The 12235-nt window shown below is 39.4% G+C and overlaps 1 long non-coding RNA gene across 1 annotated transcript; it reads right to left on the minus strand.

The window, feature by feature from the left end:
* Positions 1–2668: 2668 nt before the first annotated feature.
* LOC145719322 (uncharacterized) lies at positions 2669–9464 on the minus strand. Its single transcript, XR_014142303.1, has 4 exons — positions 8248–9464; positions 5029–5100; positions 4153–4206; positions 2669–2741 (listed from the first exon to the last, which is right to left on the minus strand). It is a non-coding gene; the product is annotated as an uncharacterized LOC145719322 (long non-coding RNA).
* Positions 9465–12235: the final 2771 nt, after the last annotated feature.

Raw genomic sequence — 12235 nt, forward strand, 5'->3', positions numbered from 1 at the left:
TAAAAATTGGAAAGAAAAAATAAAAATTTTTAAAAATCAAAATAAAACCTGTTTATAATCTGCAACAACAAATTTACATTTCCAGAGTTAAATCTGTAGCTCTTAACTTATGATTTGAGAATACTTTAGAATTACTCTCTTGATCAGGAACCTAGAGGTATATTCCGGTTGTTGATTTTAAACTAGAATGTTTTCACCTGATGCTTCAGACCACTAACCTCCAACTTTTTACCACCAAAGTCTCCTTTCATTAATTCTTAAAAAAGATTTTATTTATTTATTTGAGAGGGAGAGACAGAGATAGCGACAGAGATAGCGAGAGAGAACACAAGTGGGGCGAGAGGGTGAAGCAGGCTCCCTGCTGATGCAGGACTTGATCCCAGGATCCCGGGGCCACAACCGGAGCCGAAGGCAGATGCCTAACCAAATGAGCCACCCAGGCACCCCTCCTTTCATTAATTCTTAACCAGAGACCCATGCTTGAAAGATTTTCTTCATATTTACTGAGTAAAAATAAATATCCATTTTCATCAGTCTAGGTGCCCATCAGCACAAAATAACCAGCATTAGAAAGCAAAGTTGATTATCATTAGTTAGCAGACTTATCACTGCTTCCAGGATAGACATTACTACTTTCCTAGGCTTCTAGGAACCCAGGGGACCCAAGTTAGTAGGCATTGTTTGGGCCCTTTCCACATCTACTCTCTCCCCTTGGCCCTCACTAAATTTCAGACTGGCTCTGTAAATCTCTTGCTATTTAACACCTGCTTTTACTCAAACTTTATCTTATACTCAAAATATCTTTTCTCAGGGTGCCTGGCTGGCTCAGTCAGCAGAGTATGCAACTCTTGATATTGGGGTTGTGATTTCAAGCCCCATGCTGGGTGCAGAAATTACTTAAAAAAATTAAAAATTAAAATTTTTTAAAAATGTGTTTTCTCTTCCAAAGTGGATAATGCTATTCTATGCCAAGATCTCCTCTTCTGAGCCTATGCACCCATCCTCCAGTTGCTGGGAATGTTAACTGCTAACAGTGCATAGCCATAGCCATAACTGAGCATTACCTTGGCCACAGGGAAGCACACAGCCCAAGGTGACACCTCCTTCCCAGGGTATAGTCCAATATTTTCAACATTCCTAAAAGCCTGTTATGGATAATATAAATTCAGCACTCTTCAAGATAAAAGGAAAGAAGACACAAATTACCACTATCAGGAATAAAAGAGGGGACATTATTAAAAATCCTACAGACAGGGGCGCCTGGGTGGCTCAGTCATTAAGCGTCTGCCTTGGGCTCGGGTCGTGATCCCAGGGTCCTAGGATCGAGCCCCGCATTGGGCTCCCTGTTGGGCAGGAGGCCTGCTTCTCCCTCTCCCCTACTTGTGTTCCCTCTCTCGCTGTGTCTCTCTCTAATAAATAAATAAAATCTTTAAAAAAAAAAATCCTACAGACATTAAAAGGTAATCATGAATAAATACATGCCAATGAATTTGGCAACATAAATGAAATGCAAAAATTTCTTGAAAGGCATAAATTATGAAACTGATATGTAAGTAATAGAAAACTTAAAGAGACTTTATAGCTACTAAAGAAATTAAATTCATAATTAAAAATATTCCTACAAGGAAAACACCACATACAAATAGCTTCGCTGGTATAGTTTATCAAACATTTATGAAAGAAATATTAACAATCCTACAAAAACTCATTCAGAAAAAAGAGGAGCAAACACATCCTACTTCATTTTATAAACTCATCATTGTCCTGATACCAAACCAAATAAAAACATTACAAGAAAATGAAGGACAGGTCAATATTCTTTAGAATTGTGGGGGCAATAATCTTAGCAAATTGAACCAAGCAATATATAGAAGGGAAAATGTATTATGAACAAGTGGAGTTTATCCCAAGAATGTAAAGTTGGTTTGACATTCAAAAATCAATGTAGGGGCACCTGGGTGGCTCAGTCATTTGAGCATCCAACTCTTGATTTCGACTCAGGTCATGACCTCAGGGTCATGAGATAAAGCACTGCATTGGGCTCTGTACTCAGCATGGAGTCTGCTTGAGTTTCTCTCCCTGTGCTCCTACCCCACTCTCTTTCTCTCTCTCTCTAAAATAAATATATATATATCTTTTAAAAAAAATCAATGTAAATCTCCATATTAATAGATTAAAAGAGAACACCCATCTGCTTGTCTCAAGAGATACAGAAAAAGCACTTAACAAAATTAAACGCCAAATTATTATAAAAGCTTTCAGCAAACTAGGAATATAGGGAATGTCCTGATAAAAGGGATCTATGAAAAAACTACACTAACATCAGCTTTAATGGTGAAAGACCAAATGCCATCACCTTTAGATAAGGAACAAGGCAGGGTAGTTGATCTCACCACTTGTATCCAATGTTGTGCTGGGAGTTGGAACCAATGTTATTAGGTACAAAAAAGAAATGAAAGACATACAGACTGGAGAGAGAGAGAAGTACAGTGGCCACAGACAAAGTGATCATGTATATAAAATATACTAAGAATCTATAAATAAGTGACTACAACTGTAAAGTAAATTCAGTAAGGACACCAGGCACAGGTCATTATACAAAAAGATCATTATAATTCTACTTGCAAACAAAAAAATATTGTAAAATGGATTAAAACATTTTTAAACAATGCCATTGGGTACTGTACCTTTAGTTTGACTGAATAACCTCTTACTGGACCGTTCTACCAGAACAATAAACTCTGGAGAAAAAAAACATGAAAACAAAACAAACAATAATAACAACAAAATTATCTGAAAGACTGGACTGTGAACAAAAGCAGGTTCTGGAGGGAAAATGACACCTAAAGGAAGGAAATGGAACAGGGTGTATACCCTATTTCTTACAACTTTAAGTCTGAAGACAGACTGCAACCAGCATTGTGCAGGGTGACTAAACCTTTAAAAGTCACAGTCTGTCAGGATTAAAGAAACAGAATACAAAGTTTGGAGCAACTCAGTTGCTAAAAATGAGAGTGGAATCCCAAAAGAGAACAGAGATGGGGAGCTACACATTTTGTGTATATACTCATCCCAAATATCTGCCTAACCCTTGAATTTGCATAGGTGGACAGACTGCAACCAATCCAGTTAAGGATATAAGAACTGAGCTGCAATTTGAATTACTGCTCAAGAGACAGAGTCCATAGTTTGAGTACAGCAAAATTAACTGCCTGTTAAACCAAACAAAACCACAACTCTCTGGAGAAATACAATAAAATTGAAAGTCTTCACAACTTAAAATTCACAATGTCCAGGATGCAATCCAAAATATTCAACACACAAACAAACAGGAAAATACAAGCAATTTTCAGGAAAAAAAGACAGTCAATAGAGACAAACCCTGAGATGTTCCAGATGTTGGAATTAGCAGACAAGAATTTTTAAAGTAGGTATTATCATTCTGATCAGTGAAGTAAAGGGAAACATGCCCATAATGAAAAGGCAGAGAAACAGAAATTATAAAAAAGAACCCCCCAAAAAATGCAAAAACTGGATGAACTTAACAAAAGAATTGAGATGATAGAGAAAAGAGTCAAGAAACTTGAATATTAATCAATAGAAATTTATCCAGTATAAAGATCACAGGGAAAAAGGCTGGAAAAAAACCTAACAGAGCCTAAAGGATTTACCTTATCAACATCTAACAGGCATGTATTTGAAGTTATGTAAGGAGAGGAGAGAGAGAAGAGACCAGAAAAATTTTTGAATAATAGTGACCACAGATTTTCCTACTTTGGAGAAAGTTATATTTACTGATTGAAGGTAATCAGGTGATCCCAAGAAGAACAGATATGAAGAAAACTATGCTGATACTACTGAAAAGCAAAGATGAAGAGAAAATCTTTAATTTTTTTAAAAGATCCTATTTATTTGAGAGAGAGAGAGCATGAGCAGGGGGAAGGGCAGAGAGAGAGAGGGAGAAGTAGGCTCTCCACTGAGCAGGGAGCCCAATGTGGGGCTCGATCCCAGGACCCTGGGATCATGACCTGAGCTGAAGGCAGACCTTTAAATGATTGAGCCACCCAAGCGCCCCTTAAGAGAAAATCTTAAAAGGAGGTACAAAAATGACACATCATGTACCAGGGAACAATGACACAAGTGAATACTGACCTCTTATCAGAAACAATGAAGGCAAGAAAATTCTGGAATAATATCTTTAGAGTACTGAAACAAACAAACAAAAAATTGTCAGCGCCAAAGTCTATATCCAGCAAAAATATCTTCCAAGGCCAAATAAAGACATTTTTGTTAAACAAATCATTTAAAATACTATCAAAAATATGAAATACATAGGAATAAAGTTAATAAAATATGTGTAAGATCTGTACACTAAAATTATAAAACATTACTAAAATAAAGACCTAAATAAATGGAAAGATATCAGTTTATATCTTGAAAGACTCCATATTGGTAAGTCAATGCTTCTTAAATTGGCCTAGAAATGTACAACCTATAAACATAATCCCAATTAAAATTCCAGTAGAGTTTTATTCAAAAATTGAAAAACAGATTCAAAATTTTTAGGGTAAATACAAGGACTAAGAATAGCTGAAGAGTTTTCTGTTCATTAATTTTATCAATTGCTGAGAATGGGGTATTGAAATCCACAACGATAAGTGTGGATGTGTCTACCTCTCCCTTCAACCTAGTGGTGACTAGCACTGCCACCTTATTTCTTGTGGCTTCTGGGTGGGCATGGAGACTCAACTGACCACTGGACTCTGTAGACACTACCCTGGCATAGAAATCAGAGCACCATGTGCTTCCACTGGGCAGGAAATGGAAGATCAGCTTCCCACTCGGCCCTGCTGATACCCACTGGGGGGACTGGAGCACATAGTTTGTTTTTGTGGGATAGGGGAGAGGGGTGTGGTTTCTCCATTGGTGTTTGGATGGAGTAGGGCTGGTATTGCCTAAAATATTTTGTTGTTAGGCCATCCCTTTCCCAAACTTTGGCAAGGGAGAACAGAGTTATTTGTTACTTACTTGCCAGGAGAAGGTTGGGAGTTGTTTGTGTCTGTACCTGTTGGTCATCTGGGTTGGAGATTTCCGCAGCTCCTGGTTCAAGATATAGGAGAGGCTACAGGGAAACCCAGAAACTCACCACCTTATTCTTCCTTAAGTCCTGAGGTCCTAGGCAGCCCATCTTCTTTTTTCTACCTTTCAGAGTCTTCCTAAGCTCATGGTTGTGTTAAATGCACAAGGATTTAAACCAAAGGATAAGGGGCGCCTGGGTGGCTCAGTCGTTAGGCGTCTGCCTTTGGCTCAGGCCCTGATCCCAGGGTCCTGGGATCGAGCCCCACATTGGGCTCCCTGCTCAGCAGGAGGCCTGCTTCTCCCTCTCCCATTCCCCCTGCTTGTGTTCCCTCTCTTGCTGTGTCTCTGCCAAATAAATAAATAAAATCTTTAATAAAATAAAATAAAGGATAAAAACTAAAGGATTTTTAGTTGTAAGAGGAAGGCGCTAGGAGGAATGGAGCTACACATTTAGATGAACCAGCAGTTCATTTGAAACAAATCACAAAGCTAGAGGACTATATTTAAGTCTATATTTAATTAAAGACTATATTTAAGGCTATAATTAAGTAATCAAGACAGTGTGGTGACAGGATAGTTCACGGATCAATGAAATAAATTAGAGAGTCCAAAAGCAGACCCACATGTATACGAGTCATTGATTTTTTTTTTATCTTTTTTTTTTTTTTTTAAGATTTTATTTATTTATTTGAGAGAGAGAGCACATGAGACGGGGGGAGGGTCAGAGGGAGAAGCAGGCTCCCCGCTGAGCAGGGAGCCTGACGCGGGACTCGATCCAGGGACTCCAGGATCATGACCTGAGCCGAAGGCAGTCGCTTAACCAACTGAGCCACCCAGGCGCCCGAGTCATTGATTTTTGATATAAGTGCCAATGTAAGTCAATGAAGAAAGGACAGTCTTCTCAATAAATAATGCTGTAAAACTGATAGCCATACAGATAAAAGTTAGCCTTGACTTTTTCTAACACTACATAAAAATCTTAAAAGGGACCTATGTAAAAGATAAAATTTTTTTAAATTAAAGAAAATTTAGATAAAAATATAGGGAAATATCTTTGTGACCTTTGAATAGGCAAAGATCTTTTTAGATGGGGAAAATAAAAGCACCAATCATAAAAGGAAAAAAATAATGAGTTGAACTTCATCAAAACTAAAAACATCAAAGACACTATTAAGAAAAGGCAAAGGGATGGGGCGCCTGGGGGGCTCAGCCGGTTAAGCGGCTGCCTTCGGCTCAGGTCATGATCCCAGGGTCCTGGGATCGAGCCCCGCATCAGGCTCCCTGCTCAGTGGGGAGCCTGCTTCTCCCTCTCCCTCTGCCTGTCTCTCTGCCTACTTGTTCTCTCTCTCTGTCAGATAAATAAAATCTTTAAAAAAAAAAAAAAAGAAAAAAGAAAAGGCAAAGGGAGAAATGGTTGTAATCGATACCTGACATTGGACTTACATCAAAATATATAATGAACTTCTACAACTCAATAATAAGAAAACAACCCATTTTTTAAAAAATGAACACAATATTTAAATTTCACAAAAGAGGGGTGCCTGGGTGGTTCAGTCATTAAGCGTCTGCCTTCGGCTCAGGTCATGATCCCAGGGTCCTGGGTTCGAGCCCCACATCGGGCTCCCGGCTCAATGGGGAGCCTGCTTCTCCCTCTCACTCCCCCCGCTTGTGTTCCCTCTCTCGCTGTCTCTGTCAAATAAATATTTTTTTAAAAATTTTAAAAAACACATTTCACAAAAGATTATATTAATAGCATATGAAAATATGTTCAATATCATTAGTTATCAAAGAAATGCAAATTAGACCCACAATGAAATCACTATACACTGGAGGAGCTAATTAGTTTTATTGGGACCTATCAGTTTTATTTATACAGGGCTGATCCTACAGCCAATATGATACACTGACACAGATTTGGGATCTGTAACTTCCAAGAGCAACAAGGCCCTAAAGCTCCAAAGAATATAGAAGAAATCTCTAGGTAAACCTCGATACTCCATTACTTAATCTCCATATAGCTTCTAGTGATGAGATATATGCAACCCACCAGCTGAAAACAGAAACTAACTGTCCTTTTTAGGACCTCCCTACTCCATGGTTACCAGAACATAATGTTCTTTTCTTGTCACCTCAACTCTGTTGGCTGCTTCTCAGAAACAAGTAAGTAAATGAACATGAAAAAGAAACTACTTTCTTCATATACAGGTTGCCCTCCTTATCCAAAAGTAGAGCATTCCTATGAAACTGCTCCAAAGCTGAAATGGTGTAAAACAAAGAAGCAATCACCATTAACTTATATAGAAAAAAATTTGAGCATTCCCAGACCCAAAAGATAACTTCTTCTTAGGCTTTTCTGATATTTCAGGACACATCTTGCTAGCAGATGCACAGAATAAATTGAGATAAAGCACAGATGCTCACAGACACATTTCAAAGCTATGGCAGCTTGATGCTGAGATGCTGGGTATAGTTCCCGGGGAAGGAGCACCTGTCACTGCTGGGGGTGTGCTGCCTCTGTAATGGCTCATGGCAAAGCAAATGCTGAACACTGTTTTTGCTTTTCACCTTTTTTCATAAAAGCAAAAATCCTAAGGGGCGTCTGGGTGGCTCAGTCTGAAACCAACTCGGTTTCAGCTCAGCTCAGGATCTCATGGGTAGTGGGATCAAGTGCCATGGTTGGCTCTGTGCTCAGAGGGGGGTGGGGAGGGGTCTGCTTGAAGATTCTCTCCTTCTGCCCCTCCCCTCATCACTCGTGCACTCTAAAATACATGAATAAATCTTAAAAAAAAAAAAAGGCAAAAATCCTAAGATTTCTTTAGTTAGTGAAAGCAGGTACTAATGTAGGTCTTTTGTAAAAGTGAAGTGGGGTAATGCAAGCTTTCAAAAAGTGGAAGATACCTGTAGAGAAGCCTGAGCCTCAAGAGAATGAGAAGACAAGCCACAAACTAGGAGAAAATATTTGCAAATGACCTATCTGATAAAAGATTGTTACCCAAAATATACAAAGGACTCTTAAATTTCACAGTAAGAAAACATACAAACAGATTTAAAAATTTAAAACATCTCACCAAAGAAGATATACAGATGGCAAATAAGCATATGAAAAGATGCTAAACATCATTTGTCATCAGGGAATTGAAAGTCAAAACGACAAATAGGACTACCCACCTCTGAGACTGGCCAAAACACTGACAACACCAAATGCTGATAAGGATGTGGAGCAACAGGAACTCTCATTCATTGCTGGTAGGAATGTAAAATGGTACAGCCACTTTGGAAGACGTTTCGGCAGTTCCTTACAAAATTAAACATACTCTTGGACTCTGAGAAACAAACTGAGGGTTCTAGAGGGGAGGGGCGTGGGGGGATGGGTTAGCCTGATGATGGGTATTAAAGAGGGCACGTACTGAATGGAGCACTGGGTGTTATATGCAAACAATGAATCATGGAACACTACATCAAAAACTAATGATGTATGGTGATTAACATAATAAAATAAAATTTAAAAAAAATTAAACACACTCTTACCATATAGTCCAACAATCATGTTCCACTTGGAAACTTACTCCATACAAAAACCCGCACATGAATGTTTACAGCAACTTTATTCATGATGGCCAAAACTTGGAAGCAACCAAATGTCCTTCAGTAGGTGAATGGATACATCCAGACAATGGACTATTATTTATCACTAATAAGAAATAAGCTATCAAGCCATTGAAAAACATGGAGAAATCTTCAATGTTATACCAAGTTAAAAGGTCAATCTGACAAGGCTATATTTTATCTGATTCCAACTATATGGCATTCTGGAAAAGACAAAACTATGGAGACAGTAAAAAGATCACTGTTTTCTAGAGTTGAGAGAGGAAGGAGAGATGAATAGGTGGAGCACAGAGGAATTTTAGGGCAGTGAAACTATTCTGTGTGATACTATAATGATGGATACATGTCATTATACATTTGTCCAGTCCCAGAGAATGTACAACACCAAGAGTGAACCCTCGTATAACCTATGGACTTTGGAGGATTATTATGCGGATTATTATTATGTCAATGTAGGCTCATCAATTATAACAAATATCCCACTTTGATACAGGATATTGGTAGTAAGGAAGGCTGTGGGGAGAGGTGGGGGTTAAGAGATACATGGAAACTCTCTGGACTTCCCATTCAATTTTGCTATGAACCTAAAACTGCTGTCAAAAATAAAGTCTTTTGGGGTACCTGGGTGGCTCAGTTGGTTAAGCATCCAACTCTTGATCTCAGCTCAAGTCTTGATCTCAAGGTTGTGAGTTCAAGCCCTGTGTTGAACTAAAAAGAAAAATAATAATAGTTATATATATACGTGTGTGTGTGTGTGTACACACACACACACACACACGTAAGCCTGAGCAAGCAAGATAACTATTCCTGGTGCACTCTGCCCAGGACATCCTGCTAGTCACTGCAAGGCATATTCCGACAGCAGGAGAAGTAAGTAGAACTTAGATAGTGAGTTATATGGGCCAAGAAAAGAAATTTTTCCACACTTCTTTCCCCACTCTTCACCTCAGTTCCTTCACCCTCCATTCTAACTTTTCAAGTCCCCCAAATTCCACAAGATTCATATATTTGTAATTCATAGGGAGAATATCTTAAACATTAATAAATACCTTTCTTGTATGAGGGTATAGATTCAGCTCCTTTGCTAAGACCAGGTTTTGATAAGGGATCCTTGGCTGAAACATTACAGATAAGCAGAAATGGAAAGAAGAGGGAAGGAGAAAAAGACCACAGAAATAGAAGACTGTATGTACTGAAGACAAATTTTGAGAATTTCACCAAAGGTAAGACCCAATTTAAATTAAAAAACAAAAACAAAAATTTCATAACTTATTTCAAAACAGTGCAATTGTTAAAATGAAGAATTTCTGAAAATAGAAGAATGTTACAAAGTTCTCTGCTCTTCCCCCAGATTTCTGATCTTGGATAAATTATTTAACTTCTCTGTGAACCAGTTTTTCCCAGCTATGAAATAAAGACACTGCTTGCTTACTGCCAAGGCCATTCCTGGAACAAATCATGGTAGTGTGGTCCCACCCTAAATATTCTGATATAGATGAAACCTAATTCAAGTGAATATTAAGTGTAGCTTTGAAGGGGGTAAGAAATCAGAGAAAGGCAATGTGCAGCCTCAGGGGAAGACATGAGCGCAAGGTATTGTCTGGCTGGCACTTCTCATGGGAAACATGTAGGCTGATTATAATGTAGTTGGGCTTGTTACTACAGCAAGGTAATACACACACCCCCGCTTCACTCTCTTTACATTGTCCTCAAGTCATAACCGTGCCCCTGGTCCTGCACTGATTTGTCCCTCTCCTGAGTCCCCCAGGGTTCTAGGCTATTACCAGAATCTTCTGTATCTCAAAAATAGATTTATCAACCAAAGGGCAATATAAAATTTAATTAAAAATATCTAAGGGTTTTTCATAAAAGGTACCTTCATCAATTTGAGAAGTCACTATTGTTTGGAGTTGGTAATGGAAATAACTTAGTTGAAAACTGAATCAGAAATGTGAAAAACCAACATGAGAACCTACTTCAGAATGCAAAGGAAAAAAATTTTCAGAGAGAGAGAGAGATGAGAGAGAAGATAACAAGCAGGGAGGACAGGAAAGGGAGATGGACGCCAAAAACTTGTTAGCGTTCCCAAGAGAGAAATGAGAAAACCTGGTACAGAAATAACAACCAAAAATACCACACTGAGGAAAATTATCCTGAGCTGAAAAAAAAGGGGAGTGAGCAAATCAAAAGGATTTACCTTATTCTAGGCTAAATAAATAAATAAAGGGGAGGCTTACACATCACAGAGAGAATGAGTAAATAAATACCAGAGAACATGAAGAAGATATGTCTTAGTCAAAGTTCCCCAAAAAACCATGTGATACAAAAATCCTATTTGTGAGCACCTTCCTGGGGAATGTGAGCCCAGGGAACAGAAATGAAAGAGAGGGGTGATGTAGGGTGTAGGATGCATTTGTTACCTATTGTTGTGTTACAGATGCTCCATTATACTCCAAAAGTTTACTGTTTAAAGTAACACATTCATTAATGCACAGTTTCTGTGGATCAGGAATCCAGGAGCAGCTGAGCCCAGCGCCTCTCAGGCAGAGTCCCCTGTAGGGCTGCAACAAGGTATCTGCTGGGGCAGCGGTGGGACAAGGTGCAATGAAGGTCCCTTGGGGGTGGACTGGGGGAGGATCTTCACGTCCTCACTGGCTATTGGTCTATGACATCTGTTCTTTGCCATATGAGCCTCTCCACAGGGCTCACAACACAACCTGTTGCTTTCTCCAGAACCAAACCCCCAGAGGGAGAGAGAGAGCAAAAGAGGGCAAACAAGATGGAAGTCAGAGTCTTTTTATAATCTTATCTCAGAAGTGACATTCTATCACCATTGCCATATTCTGTTTTTAGAATAATCACTAGGTCCAGCCCATAATCAAGGAGAGAAGATTACCCAAGGGTGTGAATACTATGAGGCAGGACCCCAGGGGGCATGTAGAGGCTGCCTACCACAGCAGAGGGTGTCGTCCAGTACAGGGAAAGAGGGAGAGTCATGACAGGATGTGTTAGCAAGTGGACACAGAGCACAATGAAATGCTTCTCAGAACTGTATCCAGGAAAGGAAAGGAAGGAGCACAGATCCATTAAGTTTTGCCCCACAAGGCAATAACTCTCATTCCTCTAAGCACAGGCTTAGGGCAGGCTTTCCTGGGAAGAAAGTGTGTGCAGGAGGTGAGAGGCACATGAAGCAGCCCTGGGACTGTCTTGAGGGAGAGGCTGTGCCACCGCATCTGCATGAAGCTGGAGGGAGTCTGCATGGTGTGGGTTGCCCCATATTGGTGAGACAGAGAGATCAGAAGTGTTATGTAAGAGCTGTCTGACATAGTCTGAGCTCCAAATATTGAAGTGATAGAAACAGAGTCTTCTAGGGGTGCCTAGATGGCTCAGTCCATTAAATGTCTGACTGTTGATTTCAGCTCAGGTCATGTCTCAGGGTCATGAGATTGAGCTGCATCAGGCTCTGTGCTGGACGTGGAGCCTGCTTAAGATTCTCTCTCCCTCTCCCTCTGACCCTCCCCACTCCTGCTTTCTGTGAAAGAAAAGAAAA

Source organism: Leptonychotes weddellii, unplaced genomic scaffold, assembly GCF_054177405.1.
Source record: "Leptonychotes weddellii isolate Sample4059 unplaced genomic scaffold, ASM5417740v2 HiC_scaffold_3819, whole genome shotgun sequence".
In the NCBI taxonomy this organism is placed as follows: Eukaryota; Metazoa; Chordata; class Mammalia; order Carnivora; family Phocidae; genus Leptonychotes; species Leptonychotes weddellii.